Source organism: Petaurus breviceps, unplaced genomic scaffold, assembly GCF_028583685.1.
Source record: "Petaurus breviceps papuanus isolate PSGF00001 unplaced genomic scaffold, PetGlider_PUasm1.0 90977, whole genome shotgun sequence".
Lineage (NCBI taxonomy): Eukaryota > Metazoa > Chordata > Mammalia > Diprotodontia > Petauridae > Petaurus > Petaurus breviceps.
In genome coordinates this window covers 18,670,157-18,683,955 of record NW_027187391.1, presented here as the reverse complement: position 1 = coordinate 18,683,955, position 13,799 = coordinate 18,670,157, and the positions used below count along the sequence as shown (strand labels likewise).

Here is a 13,799-nt window from a genome sequence, read left to right as displayed (position 1 = left end):
AAGGGATATATTCACAAACTTGACAAGGATATCTTTGCACTATCCAGTTGTCCATTTAGCTCTTGTGAACACTCAAGCACTGGAATGTTGGGTGTCTACTTTTTTTTTTTTTTGCTTTTTGTAGGGGCAATTGGGGTTAAGTGACTTGCCCAACATCACACGGCTAATAAGTGTTAAGTGTCTGAGGTCGGATTTGAATTCAGGTCCTCCTGACTCCAGGGCCCAGTGCTCTATTCACTGTGCCACCTAACCACCCCGGTGTCTACATTTTATAAGAACAAACTCAGAGTCTGTCCCTTAATCTTCTATGGGGTTTTTTGTGTGTATCAGTCCCCTTCCACTCCTTTCGGTGGTTAGTCCCAGCTAGGACGAAAAGGTTTCCTCATGTTTTGGACAGAAATGACCCCCTGAAAAGTTAGTTTCCTATTTTGCGTCCCTTATATTAGTCCTGGAAGATAATTTGTGCTCCATAGTTCACCATGGTAAAAGAATTACAGGCTACTAGGGAAAGTGTAGAGGGACACCTGTCATTGACTATTGATGGTTGTAACTTCCCTGCAGCATGTGATTGAGGTCAGGTGATCCTTACTGCATTACATGTCCAGGATCTGGACAACCTCACAAGTCAGGTGTTTCATCCCTTTCTCAGTTGCCTCCTCTTATGAGCAAGGGTCTAAAAATTTCTCATTAGATCCTGGCCAACAATAAGGATTTGATAAGCTAGTATTCAAAAATCCACGTTAACTTTTGTCTTATTAGAGATAGGAAAGTGTACCCTATTTCAAGCAGTTTATGCCATATAACTAATGCATCATTTTCACTACTATATACTGCATAAAGTAGGGTACCTTATATTTCTCTGAAATATCCATATTCTTTTCAATGTACCCTTTGCCTTCTTCCTTCAGGGTTTCTGCGCTCCTTTCCCCACTCTCTATTCAAAGCCCTTGATGAATATCAACTCCTGACACAGATGGTTAGATCTCTCCTACCCAAATCTCTATGGTGATTAAAATGGCAATCTATAATGATGGGATGATTTTGTAGATCAAGGAAAGGACTTCAAACACCACTGTAGAGGCAACCACAGTGGCATACCCAGGATGGCTGCTAGCATAGGTTCTTAGATCTGCTTTATTAGGAAAGATAGCTGTTTAAAGGGTCAACAATATTTTTAATTACATTCATTAGTTCAGGGGAAAAGTCAGCACCCTGAGTTTCAGAGAAATAAAGAACAACAGATAGGGTTCTGATTACCTGAATCAAAACAATATTACTATTAACTTTACATACACCACTGGATCAAGAGAGCCTTTACATCTGAGCAGCCAGGGAGCTCTGAACATAAGGCCATTCAGAATCTCAACCAGGGAATCATAAGATCCTTCTCATAAGTGAGACTCAAAAGCAAAATGCCAGCTCAGAGGATATATACGCTTCTCAGAGTCAGAAGGCATCACAACTCTCCTGACTCAGTGGCTAATTAGAAATTAGCAAAAGGTGTGAAAGTCTTCTTACAAGCAAGCTTCCCTTAATGGGCTTCATGTGAGGCCTATTAATTGTCAGGGAATATATCACATCCCATTAACATTATAGTTATATAGTCCAAAATTTCATTTTATGGATGAGAAACCAAGGCCTAGGGAGGTTAAATACTTGCCCCAGGTTGCTTATTAGCCTTCAAGGTGAGATTTGAATACAGGTCTTCTTACTTCAAAGCCAGTGCTCTCTTTTGTATCACATATATAACTTAAATAATAAACAATATAATGTGAATGAAACTAAGGTACACAACAGTATTAACCAGTTGCATATAGTACAACAAATGGTCTGGAACAGAAAAGTCACATCAGAGACTCCTATTATCCAAACATAACTAGAGAAAAACAGAAGAGTTAAAATCTTCAATGGATCTTACTATTGCTACAAGAAAAAGTCCAGTTTGATTTAAAAAAAAGACAGTCTTACTAATTTTTTTAAGTTTTCAAGATGAGTTCCTGAATATGTAACCTAGGTCCCCCTGAAACACATACACCTGCCAAGTTACTTAAGGTTGGCATATTTTGTGGTAGCATTCACTCAACAACATGGCTCATGAGCCCCCACTGATGTTCTCTTGACAAGGTTTGGCTACTAATTCATATCAAAAGACATGTAAATGAATAGCACAGGAAAATACAACAAGGGAAATTTGCCCAATATTTTCACAAGAAACTGATTTTCTATTTCTCCTTAAGGGGTTTAATTCCTATCTTCTCTTGTAGCCTCCTTATACCATGAGAGAGTGACATAGGCATTTTATTTACAAATCCCTATATGCCTCCCAGCATCAGCACCATTCTCTTGCTAAGGTTGTTTCTTACCCAATTTCTTAAAGCTGCCTGAGGTTTGGGGGTGTTAGCTAGTCAATTGTACCAGTTCCCAAATAATTTTTCCTGTCATCACAAACACTGGGTGAGAGGGAATAGTTCAGTCACTCATGGGAGCTGGTTGAATACCTTACTGCAGCTTTTAGTGTATGCTGGGAATCTTAATAGCAGAAGTATGAAGCAGTGATGCAGGAAGCAGACTTCTCTGGATGGAAACCCAATCGAGGGGAAAAGCTGACTGTTGCTTTCATCAGGAATGGCTTTTGCTGGAATAGGCTACACTAAAATTGAGAGAAAAGATTCTAGAGGAAAAGTAGTGATAATGACAATAACAATAAAGTGATAAATACAACAATGCATTTCTTAGCTCATAGCAGGTTTACCTTGAATCAGAGTGGTTTATTCAACAGAGAGATGGCCTCAGTATGAGGAAGAACTAAGTTCAAGTACTGCTTCTCACACACTTGACATTTGACACTGGGTAACTTAACCTCTCAATGCTCTAGGCAACTCTCTTAAGAAGTGAGTTCCAGAGAACCTGAGGACCTCTATGCATAGAGGGACTTTTCTCATCTATTTCAATGAAATCATAGGTCCAGTCTTTATCCCTATAGTCTTATTTATTTTAACCCTGGTGGAGAATATGTAAATAGGTCAAAAAGACGGTAATATTTTTCTTCCAGTTTCTTCTTCTGAGCTTTCTTTTCCAAAACCTCCTTTGTTCAGAAACAGATATCTCTTTACAGTATGCCCTCAGAGCTGTGATATTGAGAAACTTCTACCAGTTAGGGAATCTATCTGGGCTCCAAAGCATTGTGGGAAGAGGGTGTAATTTAGAGCAGGGGTCAGGAGCCTGTGACCTTGAGGCCACCTGTGACCTCTAGTTCCTCACCTGTAGCTCTTTCACTGAATCCAGGCCACATGTGATCTTGAGGCCTCAGGTTCCCCACCCCTGATCTAGAGAGTACATGCTCCCTCAGATATCTGTCTGTATGCTCCTGTTTTTAAGCATCTCTGCATTCCTAGGCATGGCTATTTCCTATACAAATTCAATGTAAATTTTTGCAAATTAGTTGATAGCTTTTGATTATTGATATGACCAAAATATTCATTCTTCAGCAAACAACCTGGTCATGAGCCTCTCTGAATTTAGCTAGGCTGATCCTCAGTTGCAGATATGTAGTCTAACATCAAAATTTTTGTAACATTCTTTGCTCTCTCCCACATTCCATGCATCGGCAGGGGCTTTTGCCACTGCTTGAAATGCATTTTCTCTTCTACCTCTGCTTTCCGAAAGTTTTTTTTTAGCTCAGATGTCACCTCTTGCCTAAAGCCTTCCTCAATCCTCTTACCCCTAACTGAAAATGTGCTCTCTCCTCAAATTTTAACTAGTGTTCTTTGTCTTAATTTGCTTGAAGTTTTTGTAATTTAGTATTATTTGTTAGCCCTTATACTGTAATGATGCAGTATAGGAGAATCTACTGTCACCTCCAAGGCACGGTGAAATATTAGAAACATCCATCACTTTATTTGTAGAGGTGTTAATTGAAGTCATGAGAGTGAGAGTGGATGAAACCTTCAATGTAGATGACAGAAGGAAGGAGAAGAGAAATGGCAGAACCTTGGGCAGGGGCACTAATGTATAGAGTATGTATAGAGGATGAACCAGCAAAAGATGAACCATCAAAGAGAAGTAGTGATCAGGCAAGTAGCAAGAGAAACAGGAGGAAGTATTTCTACAGAAACCAAGGAAGGAAAATTATCCTGAAAGAGTGGGTAGTGATCAATAGTGTGAACCACAATAGAAAGATGTAGGACCAGATGATTTGGAAAAGGCTCTGAAATCAGCATTTTCTCATCAATGACCATGAAAGAACCATTTCAGTAGAGTAGCAGGATGGATAGATTGTTGAGAACCTGGTTGGTAAGATAGTTGAGATAGGGGGTACATTCAATTTTCTTTATATGCTATACTTAATATAACGTGAAGGGGAGGAAAGAAATAGTATGATGTAGGATAGTGGTTAGAGAACTTGGCAGATAAGACATATATGTTGATAAATCATATGAAAAGAAAGGAGGGAGGAAGGCAGTGAGAGAAAGAGAGAGAGAGAGGCATACAGAGACGAGGAGAAAGAGAAGATACAGAGAGAGTTTGAAGATGAAAAGGAGAGAGAGAGAATGATTTATGAAACCAGGATGATTGTGTCAAAGGTACATATACAAGAATTAGTTATGGCAAAGATGTAAGCCACTTCATCCTGTGAGTCTGGAGCAAAAGAGGAGAGGATGGATGAGGACACAGAAAGGTTTTGATGTGTGGAGGGTGGAAGATGAAAGAACTCATGACAGATGGCTTCAATCTCAATAAAGCAGAGGAGGGAGATGATCTGATGAGAGAAAAAGAGGTAGTAGTGGAACTAGGGGCTTGTGGAGATTGGATAAGGTTTAAAACAGCTGTTGTAAGGAGTGTGGTAATGAGTCAAACAGAAATGAATAAAATGATTACTTTGATGTGGTGAAGACCCAGTTGAGTTTAGATAGCATGAATCTGAAATAGATGCAATCAGCATGTCTTCGTGATTTTCTCCAGCAGTGTTGAATGATTGGAATAAAAAACTGAGAAGACTGATAGTTGGTATGGTCTGAGGTTAGGGAAGAAATATCTTGTGGGATAAAGGGCCCAAGGATGCAAGGGTAAACAGTGTCTTCTTCAATTCAGTTACTTTAATGTCAAGACTAAGAAATGAAGCCAGATGAGGTACTTTAACTCAGAATGCAAAACATTCTTCAGGTGTCAACATTACCTGAACAGCCTGAACTCATACAAGTACCATCCACACATGACTTGATCCTGAGCTTTGTGGAGCAAACTCCTGGTTTTTATATTCCTGGGATCCATGTATCCTTGACAAATTCTCTCTAAAGCACAAGTTATGTTATGAGTTTGAGACAATATCCAAGAATCACAGTAACAGTTTCTAATTCTCTTCTGCTTAGATAATTCTTGAAACCTGAGTCACCCTTCATATCCCTCAGTCTCTGTCTTTCTGTGTCTCTTTGTCTTTCTCTGTTTCTGTCTCTGTCTCCCTCTCCCTTCTTCCCCCAATAGTTGCAATGGTTGCCAATTCTTTCTCCAAAACCTCTATCTAATCATTCCTACTCCCTCTCCTCTCAATGATACTGCTCTAGCTCAGCCCTTCATGAACTCTCATATACTACCCCTATGGAGTAGGCTTCTAGCTATTTCTTTGTCTCCAATTTTTGCCTTTTGAATCCATGCTTCATGCACCTTCCTAATGTACAGATTTGACTATGTCAATTCTTTGCTCATACATCTTCAATGGCTCTTTATTGCCTCAAGGATAAAGTAAATACTCTGTAGAATGCCATTTAAGACTATCAACTATCTGGTTCTACCCTACCTTTCCAGCATAATTTTATAGTACTTTCCTTCAGGAAATCTTTTTTCCAGACAAGTGGAACTACCAGCTGTTCCCTATTCTCAAGATATTGTCTCCTGCATTCCATACATTGGTATTAGCTGTTCCCCATGCCTGAAATTTACTCTTCCTCTCTGTTTTAAGAACTTTCCGAAGAGATGTCACCTCCTCCTTGAAGCCCTTTACAATCTCTTTACCCCCAACTGAAAATGTTCTCTCTCTCCTCAAAATTTTATTGGGGTAGTTATACTTTGCCCCCTTCATATACTGCCTTGTATTATATTTAACTGTATGCATAATCTCATTTAGCTACTAGAATATATTTTTTATGACAAATATGTGCCATCTGTGCCATTTTTATCTGTGTATTCCCCATGTCTAGCATGAGGATAAATGTTTGTGGAAATATTAGAATGCATTTATTCCTCTGGAATGTTACTGTGCATTCACAGGTTTGCTTCTTTAACACTACAATGATTTTCCATTAATCCCAACTAACATGGAAACTTCCCTTATAATAACAAAAAAAGAGTTAAGAGAAACCAACCAAATGAAAAAGTTAAGAAATTTCAACCAACACAATGCTTGCAACTGACAGCAGATACAATAGGTAGCTTGCATTTCCCCCTCTCTCATTTTCATTTATCTACTGGACTGTAAATTCATTCAATGCTAGGACAATTATTTTTTTTTCACTGGCAATTCTGAACCTGTTCATGTTGCCTAGTACAGATAGGTTTATAGTGAAATAAGATAGGTTGACAGCAGAGTTAGGTGAATAGGGCTAGAAGAAATGTGTACACATATGGCAGAAGAGTTGCCTCCATTATAGCATAATGAAAAGAAAAGTTTTCTGTCAGAAGACTGAAAAAATAGATAAGGAGAAGAAAAGACTTCTTATTCATTTGAGATTTGGAAGAGAGTAGTTCTAGACTAAGAAAGAAGAAACAAATTCAATGAGTCAAGTGTGATTTGGACTAAATGACCTAAGTTCCTTTTCCTAAGTCTGAGAGTCTTTAATTTCTTGGGGAGGTAGACCAACAGAGAACATCGTGGACTCAGGGATATAGAAAGACATATCTATAGTGAAAATTTGACTTATGTGAAGAGTACTTGGGATGATGTTTCATTACATGAGCATTCTGGGAAACTTGTTTGTAGGACAGTTGTTATGAAGTCCACAGGTAGTCTTTGTATTTACACCTGTGATTCCCAAACTTGCATATTGTCAATAGATAACCTCTCCTTGATTCCTGTAGTAAAGCTATCAGAATTAATATATAATATAATATAATATGATATGATATGATACATTACCATATGATATGATATGATATAATATAATAATCCTTTAAATAAAAGCATAGAATTATCAAGACTGGAAGGTACCTTAGTAATCATTTAGGCATAATATCAAGGAAACTGCATCGGAGAGATTTGTGAGGTACTCAAAGACATTTCGTAATTGATTCTAATTGACAAACCATGTGTTGAAGAGGAGGCTCTTTAATTAACTATATAAGTATTCAAAAAGTCCTACAAACTCTAGCTACTATCTCTTGGGGGAGTTTGGCAACTGGTGAAGGGAATGGAACCTCCAACTTTGTGAGTTTTAGAAAGTGAGTTCAAGGGTGCTCCTTGGTAGAGTTTTTGTACTCTAATTCTAGAGTTCGTTTTTGTAGTAAGCACAGTATCATTACTCCTTTGTATGAAGATAGTGGAACCTCTCTCAGATTCTCAGTGTTCCAGAATTTTGGTTTCAAAGCCAGAGCAGCAACAATGTTTTAGAAAGCAAGGAACAACTTTTGGGAGTGATTTTTCAGACTTCAGCCCAGCAGTACCTGAGATGCAGGCTCATCTAGCAATGGGACATGAATTTGGTGGGACCAATGGTATCTAGAAACTGAGCTATTTTTTTAGCCTAATTTTTCCCCACCCCTACCACCCAGACTAGAGTCACAAAGAAGGAATTGTGCCCCTGAATTATTGAGGGAAGTGTTTGGTACATTTGCCCTTGCTGTATCAGTGAAGAAAACGATCACTTTGTAAAAGCCAGTTGATGTTCACTGGTTAAATGGAACTTGGCCAACGGTTACAGAGGTTGCAAACCTATAATAAATGGAAAGAACACAGCTAGTGGTTGGTGATAGGACCATGACAGAGAGAGGAGACACTTGTAAACCCCTTAGGGTATCCCAGAACAGAGTGAATAGGTAGTGAATAGGTAGTCAGCCTGACCCTGAAAGAATGGGGCCAATGTGTATACTCTTACACCAATGGTATCAAACTCAAATACAAACAGGGGCCATTCATAAAAACAACACTTAACCATGCCTATGAGCCACATATTGACCTAGAAAAGTACATGTAACATTATCTAGGTTTTATTTTATGTTTATTTATTTTGTTCAATATCTCCTGATTTTTAAATCTGGTTCAGGCAGCACTTGGGATTGTTGGGAACTACATCAAACCCAAGTCTTGCATGGATGACATTTCTGTTCTACACTGAATAATAGTTATCTTCACAGCTGGACGTTATCTTTAGACCTGTGATTCCTTAACTTGTATATTGTAAAAAAAAATAAAACTGTCCTTGCTTTCTGTGATGGAACTATCAGACTTAAAAGACTGGAATATATATCCATTGATTAGAGTTATAGAAAATTGGGGCTAGAAGGTACCTTAAAGATCATTTAGTCATAATATCACCAATTTATCATATTTGAAAGTTGCAGGGGCTTTAAGAGATTATCTAATTCAACTTTACCATTTTACAGATGGGGAAAATGAGGCCCAGATGAATAGTACATAACAAAAAGTGATTTTAGGGTTCAGATCTCCTGATTTCTATTGTAAACTTCTTTCCACTGTTTATATGACAACAGTGTGAAGAGAGGTATAGAAAATGAGTGTATGCTTTGTTCCACTTTGTTCCAAGTCTGTAGATTCAAGAGACTCCTATCTCTGTCTCTCTCTTACCTACCCAGTGCTTAGGTAATGGCAATAGACATTTGGAATCAGGTGTCAGCCAGTTGTGTATGTTATCATTAATGTATACACATGTTATTATGAATATACACACATGTGAACGAATGTTCACAATTAATGGTTTCTAGAGTTTATGCCACAAAACCATGTTTTATATCCCAGAATTATACTAAGATCTTTCTGGTATTTCATGGGGTCATAGCATTATTTAGATTTAGATTTAGAGATGAAAGGATCCTTTGAGGTAATCAAGTCTGATTGCTTAATCTGACAGTTTAGGAAACTGAGACCCAGAGAGGTTAAGAAACTTGACACAAATTGTTGTTGTTTTGTTCTTCATTTTCAAAGAGGGCCAAAGACATCACCTCATGATGTCCTGACTCGAGTTTGAACTGGATTTAAGTGAGGTAGAGTTGCACAAACAGCCTCACTCTCTCTTCCAGAGCCATTGAACTCTAAAGGCAAGACAAAAATCAAGATTACTGGAGGTGGTTCGGGGTACAGTGTATGACTTTGGTGTCTGTGATGTCTGACCAAGCTCTAAGTGTTCCACAGTGCCTGCTTCAGCTGCTTTCATGGCTCTTGGAACACATTGTTATCATCCACCCATTCCACCAAGGGAAGTCTTCACATGTGTAGGATAGATAGCCCCCTAACTCATCACTCGACCCATCAGTTTTCCTCAAAGTTTACAGAAGTGGAAGATCATGTGGGTCTTCTGATACCACATTCAGAAGTTTCCATTTTATCTCTCCAATAGATCTGTTTCAAACTAATTTCTACTCTGTAACAGTCCTATCTTTCATGCTTTTTAGAATTTCAGTATGTGCATAGGTAGGGCTGGGTAGTGATCTTAGGAAGCAACAAATTCTCTTTTGAGATACCCATCAATTCATTTGTATTAAAAACAGAAGGAAGCCTGGAGGATGAAATCAACTGCTCTTTCCTGTTGTTGTAACTTGGCTGGAATTCTGGGCCTCCAAGGCACTGGGATGGGATAAAATTCCCTCCATTAGAGGAAGTGGTCTGCATTATTCCTGATGCAAACATCCCTTCTGGTAGGTTGTGTTAGCAGGAAAACTTGGAATATTATAGTATTATCAAGTTATGATTAGATTAAAAATATTAATCTTTCACCTAGTTCATCTTAATTATCTGAGATGACATGTATTATTTATAACTCTTGGACAGATCAAAAACATTTTTCTTGTTGATTTCCTCAGCTGTTGCTTCATTACATTCTGGTCTTCCCAGAGCTGATGACCTTTTCTTTCCTATATGAAATACAAAGGTCTTTTCTCTACTGGCAAATTAAAGGAAAAGTTGAGAATATGTTGGTTATTTTTTTCAGTGTGGGAAGGGTGGTGGTTTTGAACTTGGGAGCAGGTTTCCAAAGGGACACAGTTGTTATGGGACACAGGGCCTCTTGAACCTGAAACTATATGAATGTCCCTACAATGGTACTTTCTCCCCCTATACGCCACATGATCCCATCAATTCCCCCAAAAACTTTTTACAAAGAACTTTTGGGTGGAGAATTCTATAATTTGATAATAGCATTTGTACTACCTATAAAACTGGGATGCTCTCAGCAAAATGCTTCATAAGTGGGAAGGGACTATAGAAATATGATGTAATATTACTATGAAACAAGCAACCCTTTGGTGATAAGAGTTGTGTCATGGGGCAGGTAGGTGGTGCAGTGAATAGAGCTCCGGCCCTGGAATCAGGAGGACCAGGGTTCAGATCCTGCCTCAGACACTCAATACAAAAACTAGTTGTGTGACCTTGGGCAAGTCACTTAACCCCAATTGCCCTCCAAAAAAGCAAGCAAAAAAAAGAGTTGTGCCACACTGGGGTATAGAAATCCATCTTGCCCTACTAGAGAGTTTGAGGGGGTATGGAGGAGGATATAAGAGAGAGCAGATTGGGAAAGGGGTATTCAGTAGGCTTGCTATTTTGGGGTGGGGGATAGGGGAAAGATGGGGAGAAAATTTGTATCTCAAAATCTTGTGGAAATGAATGTTGGGAAGTAAAAATAAACAATTTTTTTTAAAAGAGTTGTGCCACCAGGATAATACTATGAGGTTAGGAATTTGACCCTACTTTGGAGTTTGGGAAGGAGGGATGCATTTGCGAATTTTGTTCTGCAGGCCCTGATCTTCATCCCAAACTTTATTCCTTTCTTTTGCTTGGCATTTCTGGAGAATAAAGGAAGGAAGGAAGGCAAGAAAGGAGTGAAACAAAGAAGGAAAAGAGAGGAGAGATGGAGGAAGGAAATGAAGAAAGAAAGAAAAGGAGAAAGAAAGAAACAGAGGAAGACAGAGAGAAAGGGACAGAAACAGCGAATTATGCCATTTTAAAGTACTTTCATTGAAGCCTCTGGCTTCATGCTTAATCCCTGATTGACACCCCCTAGTTGTTTTCTTAAGTGGTACAAATCTGTTCAGGCTTATTCACCTCACTTTCTTCAGAATCAAAATTGAACTGTAAGGAAATAGGAATGAACGGACCTGAAAAACTCTATGTGTATGCCCTGAGAAGTAAGGTTAAGCTACGGGACAGATGTAGTTTGCTTTTGTAGTGAATGAGTTATGTTTAATATATACTAATGGGCATTTTTTTTTTGCAATGCAGAAGGATGCATTCTGTCAGTCTATATTAGCTGGAAGCTAGCAGGAGTTATCTGTTGGCTCTCTGCCACCAAAAGGACAGGATCATCTGGTGAAAGAAGATATCAATGTAGGGATACATTTTTAGGCTTAATAAGCATGTATTCAGTCTGCTAATGTACTGTGGACACTCGGGCTTTGGAAAGAAATAGAGAAGTAAGGTTTAAGTAAAAAACCTGGGATTACAGAATTGTTCAGTTTTGCAGGAATTAGGAATTAGAAGAGAGTTCTGTAAAAGACCTCTACTTTTTCACTTACATGCAATCTCAACACAGCAAATGAGAATCTATAGATTTGACCAATTTCAAATAAGTGACTTTTTGTAATTTTTTCATTAATATATTTTGCTTAATACCACAGGAAACCCTTCAAATACACAAAGAATTACAGTTTTCAGGATAAGACTATGAGAGAAAGTAAGTTAGACTGGACTGGAAAGAACCTTAGTATTGGACTAAGGGTCCTGTATGACCTTAAGCAAGTCATAAATCATAGATTCTAAATCCAGAAGATGCCTTCATGATTATTTGTTTTAACTCCCTCTCCCCCATTTTACATAGGAAGAAATGAAGACCCATAAAAATAAATCAACTTCTCAGGCTCACAAAAGTAGCAAGTAGCAAAGTCAGAATTTGAACCCTGGTCCTCTGGCTCTGAACGTAATAGTTTTCCCATGAACTGATTATTTTTAATGATATTTAAAAGGAGTAACACTCTCTGTAGTACCATCTTCAATATATTTTCCCCTTTAGTATACCAAGTTTGGTTTATAGAAAACACACTAGAGACTTATTTGTCCTGTGTAAGTCTCTTAAGATACAATTGTCATTCATTCATTCAACCCATTGTCTGAATAACATCATATTAAAAAAAGAAAGCATCCCTGCTTGCTAGGAGTTTACAATATATTTGGAGAGAGCAAGAAGACCTCAGACACTTAATAGCTATGTGACCTTGGGCAAGTCATTTATTCCCTGTTTCCTTCAGTGTCCTCATCTGTAAAATGGGAATAACAAGAGTACCTATCTTGAAGGGCTATTGTGAGGCCCAAAGGAAATATTTGTAAAGCATTTAGCAAAGGGTCTGGTATATAGTAAGTGCTATATAAATATTATTATTATTTTAATTAACCATGGAAAGCAACATATGGTTACATGCTCAAAAATAAATGCTATGGACAGAAAGAATGGAAGACTTTTCCTTGATGGGAGAAAATGCATCATCAGCTGAAGAGATAAAGAAAGATTACATGGAGGTGAAAATTGAACTGTGCCTTGAAAGAGGGGTAAAATTTGAATGAGTGGAGGGGAAGTAGAAGAGAATTTTTGGCAGTATAGAGAACATTATGAGAAAAGGCCCAGAGTCAGGAATGAAGGAGATCATATTGACTTCAGTTAACATTTAAGGGTATTAGAGAAGATAAGGTTGAGCTGGTATGGCATGACCATATTTTGGCCCTGAATGCCAGGGAGAGTATTATGGACTTTATTCTGGGACCAGCTGAGGGCCTATGACAATACATCCTTTATAGTTATATTTTTTGCTAATTTTTATTATTATTTTCCCCCAAATGATATTCCTTTTCTCTCTCCAACACACCTTCCCCAATTGAAGAAAGTAATAAAATTCCCCTTTTACCACCACATGTTGTCAAACAAAAACAAATTTCCTCACTGACTAAGCAAAAAAAAAAGTGTCTCAATGTGCACTCCAAATTCATTGTCCCTCTATCAGGAGGTAGGTAGCTTGTTTCATTATGAGTATGTTCTGGAATTGCTGTTGGTCATTATGATGATCAGAGTTCCTGTTTCAGAAAGCCGATTCTCTTCACAATATTATTGATATTATATAAATTATTCTTTGCTTCTCCTCATTTCACTCTGCCTCCCTTCCTACAATTGTTCCCAATTTTCTTTGCAACTGTCCCCTTCACTGGATATTTATACAGCACAATAATATTCCATCCAATTCACATAACATAACTTGGTATGTGAATACCAGTAAACTACTCTTTAGTTTATAGGAATCCCATCAATTTCTAATTCTTTGTCACAACAAACGATTACTATAAATATTTTTGTACATATGGATCCCTTTCCTCTTTCTTTGATTTCCTTGGGGGTAAAAACCTAGCAGAAATATCACTGGGTGAAAGAGTAAGAGTTATTTTGGCCATAGTTCCAAATTGCTTTCCAGAGTGGCTGGACTGGTTCACAGTTCCTTCACCAATATGTACCTATTTTCCCCTAATTGCTCCAGCATAATGTTTTCCTTTTTTGGGAACTTTACTATTCCAAGGGACTGTCAGATGGAAATGCTTGGTT

At 38.0% G+C, this 13,799-nt stretch overlaps 1 long non-coding RNA gene across 1 annotated transcript in view; it reads left to right on the top strand.

Moving 5' to 3' along the window:
• The window catches only part of LOC138153092 (uncharacterized), a 378,103-nt gene that overhangs the window by 134,657 nt on the left and 229,647 nt on the right, over positions 1-13,799 (top strand). The window lies entirely within an intron of this gene.